Here is a 13,026-nt window from a genome sequence, read left to right as displayed (position 1 = left end):
TTTTAGTTCCCCAGAGGTCTCCACTTGGCCAACTTTTGCTCCTTGCATAAATCCCAGCAATCGTGGGGCTCTGCACTCAAGGGGAATCAAGGATATTCAAGTCTCCAGTTGACTGCCAAGTTTACTCTACAGTTTAATAATCATTGCTCCTGTCTTCACTCTCCAAAGGTTTTGAAATAGGTAAATCCTTAGGTGTCGAGCATAGTGATAGAATTTATGGTAAGCACAGCCCTTTCCAGTACTACATCTGATTTCAGGACACACATCACAAAGCTTCTTTGAATAGCAAAGATATTTACTGAAGCTACTCTATCATTCAGAAGACCTTTGCAAAAAGAAAGGAAAAAAGAAGAATATTTAAAAAGGAATTAAAAAGTCAAATAACCTACACTTAGACAAACATCTGCGTCACCTAGATACATGCAGAAGTAAGCATTGTTCTTCCCAGGATACTCCCAAGCCTACACCGATACAGCAATCCAATGAAATGCACCATGGACCTCAACAATGGCCAATTGTGTTTAATTCTCTGTTGTTATCCTAACAATTTAAAGAATTAATCTTTCTGAGCCTGCACTGCTGTTCCCACAAAACTATCTATTGTACTTCCACACCAGTGTTCCTTCCTGCAAGAAAATACAGTTTCCACATTCCTCACTCCAGCTAACTCCCACCTCTGCATACACTCTGAACTTAACTGCAATTATACAACTGTGGGTATAATTCTTCAGCTGTGAACATTTTTGTAACAGCTGCTTTCACCTCTGAAAAGCATCCTGGCTACTTCATCTCTTGTCTTTAATGATACAAACCGAATTATTAACTAATTATCCATACAAAGACTTACCACTCATGCAGAAGGCTACCAAGCAACTCTGGAAATCCTACCTACCATAGCGAATTGGCACTTCCTTACATATGGCTTGCTAACTCCTTAAATGAATTCCAAAAGGTCTGAAGCACAACTTCTTTTTTAAGTCCTGCTGACCTTCCCACAGTCTGTTATAACAGACACCACGAGTCCGTGAATTATGTAGGTTAATGCAGTTTCTTCTCACACAGATAACATCACTAGTGAACGTCCTTTGTAATACTGGCTTCACACTGCATTTGCATCCAATGACCTGAAGGTGTCCACCTAACAGTGCCATTACAGACCACTTAGTAAAATTACTTAATTTCTCACTTCAGTTGTTGGATAAACATTCTCTGGTTCTAGTAACTTGTATTCTTGCCTTTTTCTCTTAACAAATGCTGATTTGAAAGTAATCCTAATTTTTTTTTTATCTCGTGCTTTTATATTCTACTTGTCAGATTTTATAATTTTCCTCATTTGGATAGTACTTCAGCTTTCTAGTAACTATCTTTGCCTGATGTTCAGTCATGCCAGCTTCCTTTCACACACTTTCCTTGATAGCTGGCATGCTTTTGGCCTCTACCTCCAGCACAGAATTTTTAACTCTCAGCAGGAGTAGGTACTTGACTACCTTACTTGCAAAAAAAAAAAAAAAAAAAAAAAAAGAACCCAAGCGTGTCATCATCTCTAGAAAGGAGAGCATTCTCACAGGTTCCACGCACACTTTTGTGCAGATTTGGTTTAAACTGTTGCCTCTTCAGCTACTACTCTGTAGCCATGATGCTTCACAAAACAGACACAGTATTTTCATCAACTTAAAATTTCAATCCACTTGTTTGATCATTGCAAAAGACAACACATGAGCCTTCTGCAGAAGTATCATGAAGCACAATCATGTTCCATTTAGAACATTTCTTTCCCTTTATATAAAGCTTTTGCCCACCACCACCTCAAAGTATTGCTGAAGCAAGAACTTTAAAAGAGAAAAATGAGCACATTGCTAATCTTCTCCAAGCATTATGTACCTGTGAGTTCTTATACAGAGACAAGATTCCAAATTTTTTTTTGTTTGTTTGGTTTTTTTAGGGAGAGTAGATTACTCTGCTGAGGACACATTCCACTGCCAACTAGCCATGCTTTTAACCTACAGATTTTTTAGCAACACAGCAGAGATTGAAAAACAAGGGAATGGAACACAGGTCCATTAAGAGAAGATGTAAAGAACAATCCATTAAGCTTTCTAAACTATCATGGTTTGTTGTTCCTGTTAATATTAGTAACATCAATTATAATAATAATATAAGTTACAACTTATTTCTACTTTCAGGCACTAACAAAGCAGTTGAGACAAAAGTACATTCTGAATTCTCAAGATACAATGTCTGTATAAGCAGGTTTTGTTTTCATTTTCCAAAAGAAGTGATGTGTTTTTCTAATATTGCCATTTGACAATCTGGATATAAGAACAACTGAATGCAGTGACCACTGACTGTATTTCCTCCAACCTCTTCTACAGCAGCTTCTCAAGCTGTGTCCCCACAAACCATGTCCTAGTCCCCTCCCCTCTATTTTTCCCAAAGTTTTCTGTTAAAAAAAAAAAAAAAAAAAAAAAAGACTGCACAACAGCATCACAATGTTCTATCACTTCTCCATATAAAACTCCTTTCCAATGTTTCATTTCCATTATGTTCCAAACTGTACTTTGGGGCACTGCTAGACTATTACAGACTTAAATACAACTATTTGATGACATAGAAGCAATTGGTTTTACATTTCAAAACCAATCAGGAAATAGGAGACTACAAAACCAAAAAAAACCCTTCTAGCCTTCATTCTTCTTTTGATATCAAATGTGCATTTGTGTGTTTATAGGTCCAGTTCAAGTCACATTTAACTTTCCAGCCACATTCTTAGCAGATAAATCCCAACTACACAGAGACAGATGCCACCACTCACACTCAGATAGCAAGGCAGGCACTACTACACTTGTATGCACCCTCTTCACCCTAACTCTGCATTAAAATGTTTGTTTTTCAGAGTTTTGTGTTTCATCCTCAAACTCATTCACTACTGAATTTACTTGTCAAGACTGCTAGGCACGCTCACTACAGCTTATAGTACAAACTTGTGTCAAGAAAAGAGGCTAAAGAAAAAAATTGCTTGTCCTAAATCAGGTAGATACAGAAGTATCTATTATTCCTTGATATACTCTTGTAAGCGAAGGAATCTCCCCAAAACACTTACAAACCTCTTGAAACCATCTTTCTCTAAAAATATGAACTGTCATTTATCAGTAACCAAAAATAAATTAAAATGTTTTCTGGATTTCAAGAGTGACTAATTACTTCAGTGTATGAATACTCTTTAAATTCCTCTCAGGAGTTTATATGCATCATAAGCAATTTAGCTCTATCATGTGATTACATTTGATATTTTACATATCTGCTGTGCAAGTTCATGGCTCATGTAGGAATGCAAGGATACAGACCAGTCTTCAGCCACACAAGTACAGTCAATTTTCACAAAATTTTAATTCTGATCATCTAGACTGCAAAATATATTTTGAAAAGCATATAGCAAAAGTCAGCTTTTTAGGCCTTTCAAATAATAAAGGCCATTTTCCTCAAATAAAAAGCGTAATTATTCCTTTTTATCACTATCAAATGAAGTTATGGTAGTTTCCAAAAGCATATCCTATTCAAAAGGTTTCAACTTACATCATAATTGCCAGTTAACCATCGTTTATTGGTTTTACAAACAAAAGTAAACTGTACCACCTCTTCATTAGGCACAAAGGAAAGAGTTTATAGAAGCATTTCCAATACCTATGTTATGACTTTCTGCATAAAGTCAATGATAGGCAGTAACTGCTTCAAAACCAACGGGTTAAATGTTCCAAAAGCATATCTTCAGAAAACAAAAATAAAACCACAAAAAACCATCAGAACGAAACACCTGAAACACCACTTTCACAAAGTGAAATTACTTCAAAATTCTACGAAATCTTGTGAAAAGCTTTGATTAAACATTCTTAGAAAACATCTGCATTCTCAGTGCTACCACTCCCCTCTGACATTCTCCTCAAGGACCTCAGACCATCATCAACTGAAAAAGAGCACTACAAAAAGTAGGAAGCAAAAGAATTTTGATACCTAATGAAGTCAGTCACACAAAACATCCAAGTCACACTTAAACCTGAAGACGTGAGGTACAAGTTATCACATCAATTATCATCAATGTTTTCCATGAGGCTTCAGACGAGTGACTGTTTCTCAAAACAGTTCAATCTTTAAATCTAGTTCCCAGTTACTTACTGTTAAGGGTGGATTTTTGTTTTAAAGCAATAATCAGTAATAATCAAAATCACTCATTTGAAGCTATGCTACAGAGAAATGCAAGTAAGTAAAATATGAAGGGAAGAGCATCTCAAGCTCCCCTCTCCAATTATGAAGAGTGGCCACATACACATATGAAAAGTATTAATAATTATAGAAGGCAAAGGTGTTTAATACTTCGGCAAACCAAAACAAAGAAAATCCTCACAAAAAAAAATTGTCTCCAAACCTCTCTTTCTGCCAATCATCTCATTCTTTTTACACAAGAATATAATAGTTAAGAAGGAATATGAAAACAAATAGAAAGAGATAAAAAGACTGCACTGTACATGAAGCTCGGAAAAAGACTGCAATGTGAAACAATGGGATTTGCAGCAGGGAAACCTGGACTTCCTGAAGAATCTGAGAAGCTTCTGCAAACAAAGCAATAATATGCAGGAGCGATAATCTACAGCCATGCTCACATATGAGAAAGGAAACCCCTCCTTTAAAGTATCAGAGATAGTGAGAGAATATTTATCACAATATGTAGGGCACAGCAATGAATGAAATCAAAACTACTATTCCCACAAGCCAGCAAGGAATAACCATAGGCCTTTAAACTCCTATCCCACCTGTACTCATCACGAAGCACTACATACTTCAATATTTAAGAGTATTACACACTACCCATTCTGTAAACTATTCCATCTCTGGAGCAGGAAAGAATATACCAGTTTCCCTTCAGAAATGTTCATATGCACCCCCCCTCCAAGAGGCTTTGATCTCTTTCAGCTGCATTGATAACATTGTTTGCCTTGCAAGCACATTCTGCATGACTGCATCTAGAAAATACCAAAATCCAGCACTAAGAACGCCACATCTTTCTTCGTGCTCCATTCAAATTCTGCAGGCAAGAATCTACAGAGAACTAAGTTGCAATTACTATTCAGGTACATGTCTCGTTGCTCAGGAGTTTTGCTAATAGAATATAAATAACAATAAAACAAATCCACAGCGCAAAAATTAGTTTTAAAGCACATACAAGTTGCTTTCAAATGAATTCGGGTCACAATATTGATTTACAGGTCAGCACAGCAACAGTATTATCACTGCAGGATATTCTGAAACATTCATGTAACGTCTTTGTATCTGACCTGTTGTCAGTCTACACAGTAAATTGGAATTGCTTCCTTTGCCTCTCCAAAAGCCACACATAGAACAAACCTGTGGAATTCTAATGAATACAAGAATATTTTTAAAAACATATTTCCTACAGTATTTTAAAACCCACTTAAATCAGTAAGGGAATAAGCACTGTGAAATTACATGAGGGTGAAGTTTCTAGCACTCATTCCCCGTTCTAGCACTCAATTCCCATAATGACTGCTCAACTTGAAACTTGAGGACAGAATACTATTAAAAAGGCATTCCAAACAGTTAGGGTTTTTTTTAAATCCTGGTAACTGTTATAAACGATTTTCCATGTAGCAAAGAAAGTGTTCTTGTTAAGCTAGTTTTTGAGTTAACTTCAGAAAGTGCAGCTTCATTATAAAAGACTACCTTTAATCTAACAGAAGAAAGGAAGAACAATACAGATGAAAAACCAGCTCCTATAAAAAACTAATTTTCAACAGCTTTACTTCCTCTTCCAAACCTTTGACACCTGGATCAACAAAGACTTTCCACTACAGAATGACTCATTCTTCCCTAAGTTTTAACACTGCAATATTCACAGAAGCAGGACCAACAGCTGACCTTTCTATCAGAGAGAATTACCAATAATGCACAACATCAAGATCATAACTAAGTGAAACCTCCTCTTTATTTTCCTGAGGAAAATGGCATCTTAGGAACTAGCTCCACTACAGTATGAAACAAAACCCCAAGACCAAAAGGCAAGAGGTACTATAAACATTTCCACAATATAAGTGTAATGCAATGAAGTCAAGGCAAAATCCACTACAGTATATGACAAATGGTACACAAAATCTTAAACTAAGGCCAAAATTCAATCTATAACTAACACATCCACTAAAAAAAGGATTAACTTTCATAAATGCAGCTTAAATGCCCATGTGAATAATCACAGATGTAAATATTTTACTGTATACTTTATATGCATTGTCCCTGTTTCATGTTGCCTATCTGTCCCCAACAACAAGACTAATTAACACAAAAATTCTTGGGATGAAAAAAAATTACTGTAATCTTCAATACTTTCCTACTAACTTACACCTCACAGATCAAAAAATTAAGTTTCAAAATAAACCTATCTACACCAGGCAGATGAAGCAGGGTGCTTCCTACTGACTTCAAAAGAAAACAAAACAAGTTCTTTTCAGAGTAGTGTTTTACCAGAGCCACCATATTCTGTGCACAGCCATCAACCTCACTTCATTCTGAATACACCAAAGTTTTCATAATCTTTTACAAAATATATTATTACACAAGCAACATGAAATGTCTTCACCTAAGATTTATGAGTCGAAAAGCAGCTACTATTAAAAATGAAAAAAAAATTTGCCAAGGGCACTCCTCAAAAGCATGACAAACATTACCTTCCAATTCTTAATTTTCAAACCTACAGTATGTGGTTTGCACTTGCACTTGCAACACAGCAGCTGCCTGCCCCCTGCAGGGTGTGCTTTGTTAAGCTGCAATGGACAGCATTTACACAATCAACCAGAGAACACGCAGATCTGTTCTTTGTGCAAAATGAAACCTGCAGTTAACTGGAGAAATCAAACAAAAAAATGTTTTCAACAATAAGCACTACCAACAGTTTAGTAATTATTTAATCATTCATTAGACTGATTAAATTCAAAATAAAAATAAAGCTACAAAAGATTAAATCATATCCCCAAGTTAAAACATATCACCCTTTATAAACTATATTGATGCTGATATCATATACTCTCCCAATACCCTTATACTGACGATCTTGCAGCAACTATCCACACATACTCTGAAAAAAAAATATACCAAACAAAAGCTTAAGAAAGTTGTTGTTATTACTATGATTAGGAAAATTGATTGAAGTCGGTGATAGGACAGTAAAGAAGCAGAAAAGTGATTGATATAAATCTGGTGTATCAAAATACCCTGAAGGTCTACAACAACAGGAGAGAGGTACAGGCAGAGTTCAATCATACCTGAAAACCAGGTAAAATGTGAGTCAAAACCAAACAAAGCTTCCTTTGAATTAATCATGACATACTTAAAAGTGGAAAAATAACAAATAGCAATGGGCCTCCATAAAATATTGCTTACCTTTCTACTATTTATCTACAACCTGTCACTGTTGTGCAACTGAGACAATTGCTAAGGAGCAGCACCAAAAAACTTAGAGGAGAAGAATTAAAAGTACACACAGTCCCCTGTAACATTTTTCAGCTGCATCTTAAAAACCCATGGAAATTAATCAGAGTTCTCCATATTATTTACTGTGTTAAAGACTGTTCCTTTTGAACAGTCCCATTTAGAGGAAAAGAAACAGGTTATTACATCCACCTCAAACCAAAAAGCAACAATTACATCCACCTCAAACCAAGAAGCAACAGGAAAATTGAAGGGGGAGAATGAAAGTTCAGGCACTGAACTTACAGTCATTGCTACTTGCAGAGCTGCAATCCCTGTATTTAAACTATCTTCAGGCATCAATCAGGCCACAAAAAAGACTGCCCTTACTCACTTGAACATTAAAAGTGCAGACACACAGTCATCAACAGAAACTACAGTGCTGCAGAGAGCACTTCCTCATATTGACACACTCATTCCCAACTCCTCTCTTATGCCAGGCACCAGCATCCTGCAGCTGTACAGCAACATGAATCAGGTTAACTCAGAAGATATTTCCCTTCCCTTCTTTCAGTGTGGAGGAAATTGTTAGTGCTAGCAGTTGGGAGAAACCATCCTTCTGCTGGCACCTTGTATTAACTTAAGGAACTATGAAACAACAACCTCTGGCCAAGCTGGGCACTTCATTCCCACTTCTGCACCAGCATCAGCACATACCTGACCCCAGCATCATAAGCCAGCAGGCACTCACTGTTTTTTGTCTCAGGCTATGCTGGCTTGGCTGTGAAGTCTTGACACAGGTCAGATAAGCACCAGACCAAAGAAGGCAGCAGAAATGCAGCAGCCTAGCAGACTGGCAGTCCTGATGAGCTAAGTGGAAACTGTAGTTTGTTACAGAAATGGCAAATCTCTCAAATATTTTAAAGACTAAGTCCACAAACACATGGCATTTAGATAAATTAATTTTCTACAGTCACAAAATAAAATTTAGAAGACTGTAATCTTAAGGCTATTTCCATAACTGGCATACAAATTGTTAGATTCCAGAGTTACATGACAATTTCTCTACAACTTAAAAAGATTACAGTTTTTTCCTCTATAATAAAACTCTGATAGAGAAATGTCTTAGAAACGGTCTTAAATCCATAAAAAATGACAATACAAGTAGTTTGCAAATTCATCTGTGAAACTACTAAAAGCTGAAAAGATACTGAGTTTTCACTCAAAAATAAGTATCTCTAACAGAAATGTCAAATCTACCGACAGCAGAAAGCTGCATTACTGAAAAAAGCATTTCCACTAGCAATCAAATTCATGAAGCCTGGTTTCTTGTGGCTCTCTTCCCAAAGCTGATCACGGTTTTATTATAGATGGCACAAATAAAATTATTCTTAACATCCCTCCTTGGATTCTCTAATGTCTCTAGAAGTACATACATTACTTAGTACAAATTAAATCAAATATCTTGTCTCTTTGTGACCACTGACAGTGGCAACTTCACATTCCTGACACAGGCTGAAGATTCAATCAAAGAGCCAACAGACAAATTAAAACCCAAATTTGACAAACTGGTACCCATTGATAAGCTGTCACCAGCAAATACATAGAGCAGCTCAGAAACCACACTCATTTCAACCACTTGACATTCACTTGACAAAACATTCATATTTATTCGCTTTCAGTATAACCTTTATATTGGAAATAAAAGAAATAAACTCTCACTACATGACAAAAAAAAGGTGACACCAACAATCCTTTAAATGAACAACTGTCTGGATTAATTTCTTGTAATTAGCACTGTATTTTTACTATTTTAGTATCAGGCTTTAGTATGATGAGGGTATCAAAGGAAACCAAAAAACAGTCATTTTTACATAATGCAACAAGGGTCATGCCATGTATTTATGCTGACACAACCAGTAAAGTCTGAGTCAACTTTTGCTCTGTAATGATAAACTTGATTGTGTTACCCTTGGTTCTCAGTCCTGTGGATGAACTGGAATCAGCACTATACAGGGTTAAGGCATCCAGCTACACTGGCTGAAGGAGAAAAACACTGGTGCTATCTGATACTCTGCATGCAGGAGCTTTGGCAACCAGGCTAATTAGTCAGGAGTTTGAAGTAGGAATGCTAACAAGCCTAACAGAAAACAAGCACCTGATTCTCCTGAAGTAGACAAACTGCAGCCCAGAATCTAAAATGAAAAAAACAAAAAAATTTACCCCAAACCTCAAAATTCAATATTCTGATTTAAATACAATCTTTGACTAGATTTCAAAAAGTTATTTCCCAAATAAGTTAGGTTCATCAAGCAGGTTTGAAGTAATAATATAAGGTCAAAACGCACCACTACATGCAATTTTATTGTAACAAATTCTATAGAAATGGGGCAAAGGACCTCTTTTTCAACTACTAATGTTTTTCTTCCCTACCTGAAATATTTACTTTCCCCTTTCCTTTTCAAGGGCAAACCAGCCATACTTCAGACTATGGAATAATCAACATCTACAAAAATAGTTCTGAAAAAACCCCCGAACTGAAAATCTGCACTGACGAATGAAATTTAGTGAGATGATCTGTCTCATAGCCAAAGACACAACCATGCTGCTTTTATATGCAGCTTTGTCTAGAGGAAACACACACATACACAAGCTAAGACATCCTTCTGGTTACTTCTACCACACATTCAGAAAACACGATATTCACTCACTACAGCTACAACCAAATGTAGCCAAATTAACACATGAAATTGCCAGTTTTCAACATTAAGAATGCATTAACTTGAACACTTGAAAAGAAATATGAGGTTGACATTACAACTTCCAAACAGGAGCATGCCCCAGAGAGAGTTGTGTTTTTATTTGTTTGTTTTAATTCAGTCAGTCACTCAAAAACTCCTCCAGGAAGTCTCATTTTGAATTATTTGTTTTTGTATTTAAAGGAATTGGGTCATTTCTTAAAACTTACAAGGTAGTTTATTAATGCCATTAGTTATCTTAATGTTGGACTACCAAGGCCACAGATAGCTTGTGAAAAATCTATACAATAATTCTAATAGTTTGGTAAAATTCATCTGTTGATAGCCTTCTCTCTGCAAATCCTACTTAATCCTGTTGTATAATCTTTGGCAACAATTTCATTAAGCACTGTGCTTGGTGAATGACATTCAGCCTCAGTTAGTTGCATTTAAAAACAACTGCTGACAGCTAAAAAAGGGCTTTCTCTGCAATAACACCATATACAGTATCTTCATAGTGACAGTGATTTTGCACTCCCTGTTTTGTGATGTTTTCTTTTGACTGTTCTCATACTACAAAGTCCTCCATTCTAACACAAAAGCTAGCTCAAAGAAGTCTCAAGCATATAAAAAGGTTTTTTCCTAAGGCATCTGCACAACCAAAACATTACTTTGCTTCTGATTTTACTCCCTCACTGCTCTGTTTACACTTTTAGATTTGAAAGAGAAGATACCATATAGCTATCAACATAACAATACACTTTAATGTTTTGCACTTGAGCTGGCCGGCCCTCTTCATTGAAGAAACATTTTACATTCCAATTACCTACCAACTTCTTTTTCTCCAATGGGGTTCCACACTTGCTCCCAGTCTACAGTGGTGTTTGTTTTGTCAGACTGGAAGTTCTTTGGCTGAAAGATCCTGCTCTCCCCTAAAGGGATTATCTAACAAGAAAATTTCTATACCTGAATACTTTCTTGTTTTATGTATCTCCCACATTATAATTATTATTATTACTACTACTACAGAACACAAAATGTACTAGTCATAGATGTAGAAACAAATTCCCCCCAAAGTCCCTAACTGTTGATTATTGTATGACTATCTCAAGAGAAAAATTACTCCTTCCACAAGTCCTGTTTGGGAAAATATGTTTCCAGTAAGGGAAAATATGATATTAAGCTAATCCAATGGTAAATAACAGTTACATTGGAAAGGGCTTTCTCTATTCCTATCTGCCCCCACTCCAGCTGAGTGCAATTTTAACTGTTTCAACACAAGCATTTAGGTGAACTCCAGTGAGTCGCTTCAGAGAGAAAAGTCCAACAAGAACTAATCCTAGTCTCCCAGCTTCCCTAAGGAATTCACCATGGAGTCACATAAAACCCAATGCCAGCATAAAGGAAGGATTAAAAAAACCCAAACAAACCTGTTCAATTGAAGAAGGGGTGAAGGGAGCACTCTCTTGCAGCTAGAAAGCCATTTTACCAGCTCAAGCTATAAATATGAAATCTCATTCACATACTTTTCCCTTGGGCAGGTATTGACACCCAAAATAAAACCAATAGCAGTAGTTTACAGAGGTAAGGACTGCTTCTGCAGATCCAGAAATACAATCAATCATCTGTATGATAGAGGCTGGCTTCCAGAGTGGAAATAAACTGGTTATCTGTGGGAATGCAGGAATTTCATCATCCCTGTCTAAACATCTATTTCACTTGCCTAAGGATGAACAAACAAAACATTATGAAAGTAATACTGTATTTGAAATGCAGTATAATAGTCCTAAAAAAGGCTATTAAAATAAAATCAGACTATAATTCAATTATTAAATCATTTAACTGAGGAGAACTAAAGTCATGTTTTTGTTTTAGTACTAGAGGACATAGCAACCCATGCCTACGAGTAGCATTACACACAAACACAGTTTTCTATTGCTTCAACTAAAAGTAACTAAAGGTATCAAATACCAAGGTGAGGTTATTTTATATTGTAAATAGTGTCTTCTCCAAAACATCAGGAGCCACCGAGTGCAGAGTACATTAGAGCTCCAGCTTCTAACTCTAGCCTCCAAATTTTTTTAAATATCCTGAGCATAAAAAGGCAAGGGTTCAGCTCAAGCAGAAATGACACAAATGGTACAGGAATTACTCAGCAGTGCCAAGAGATCTTCCACAAAACACTGCTGCATCAGATGTTGTCTCAGATGTTGTCCACACACAAACACTGACACAGTTTCACAGCCCTGAGAGTCTCCTAAGTCCTGCAGAGAGCATCGTAGCACCATTTCAACAAAACAAGCCAGAGGAGGAGAGTAAACAAAATTATTAAAAGACAATGAGATTTGAAAAAGCAGTCAATTAACAAAGCCAGTCCAGAGACTGGGTGGGCTACACATGTTTTAAAAGCTAAATTAGATAGGTAACACTTCATTGTGTCACCAGTCATTAAAACAGAGAAGCACTCAAAAGCTTTACTATGGGAGTAAAAAGCTACTTTGTTTCTGTAACTGCAGTATTTCAGCCACGGCCACTGTATTTTCTTTTTCTCTCCTACTGCTTCAGTCTCTTATTCTACGGTCAGGACAACAATGCAATCGCAGAGACTGAGTAATCGCCATCACTATTCCCGATAGAGGAAACAGCAGTTGACCAGTTGATTACATAGGAAGCTCCTCATTTCCTTTGCAGTTCTCTTTATAATAGCAGAAATAATCTAGAGAAAGGTATCATGTGGTAGTAGCATAAAGACCAATTCCAGCAACTTTTTGTCAGAAGGAATTCAGTCAGAAATCACCATTAGTTTTTCACACAATAG

At 36.4% G+C, this 13,026-nt stretch overlaps 1 protein-coding gene across 24 annotated transcripts in view; it reads right to left on the bottom strand.

Annotated features, from left to right (window-relative positions):
- AFDN (afadin, adherens junction formation factor) overlaps positions 1 to 13,026 on the bottom strand; it is a 115,937-nt gene that overhangs the window by 83,130 nt on the left and 19,781 nt on the right. The window lies entirely within an intron of this gene.

This window comes from Sturnus vulgaris, chromosome 3 (genome assembly GCF_052056855.1).
Source record: "Sturnus vulgaris isolate bStuVul1 chromosome 3, bStuVul1.hap1, whole genome shotgun sequence".
Lineage (NCBI taxonomy): Eukaryota > Metazoa > Chordata > Aves > Passeriformes > Sturnidae > Sturnus > Sturnus vulgaris.
Note: the sequence above shows the minus strand (reverse complement) of the source record. Positions and strands in the feature narration are given on the sequence as shown.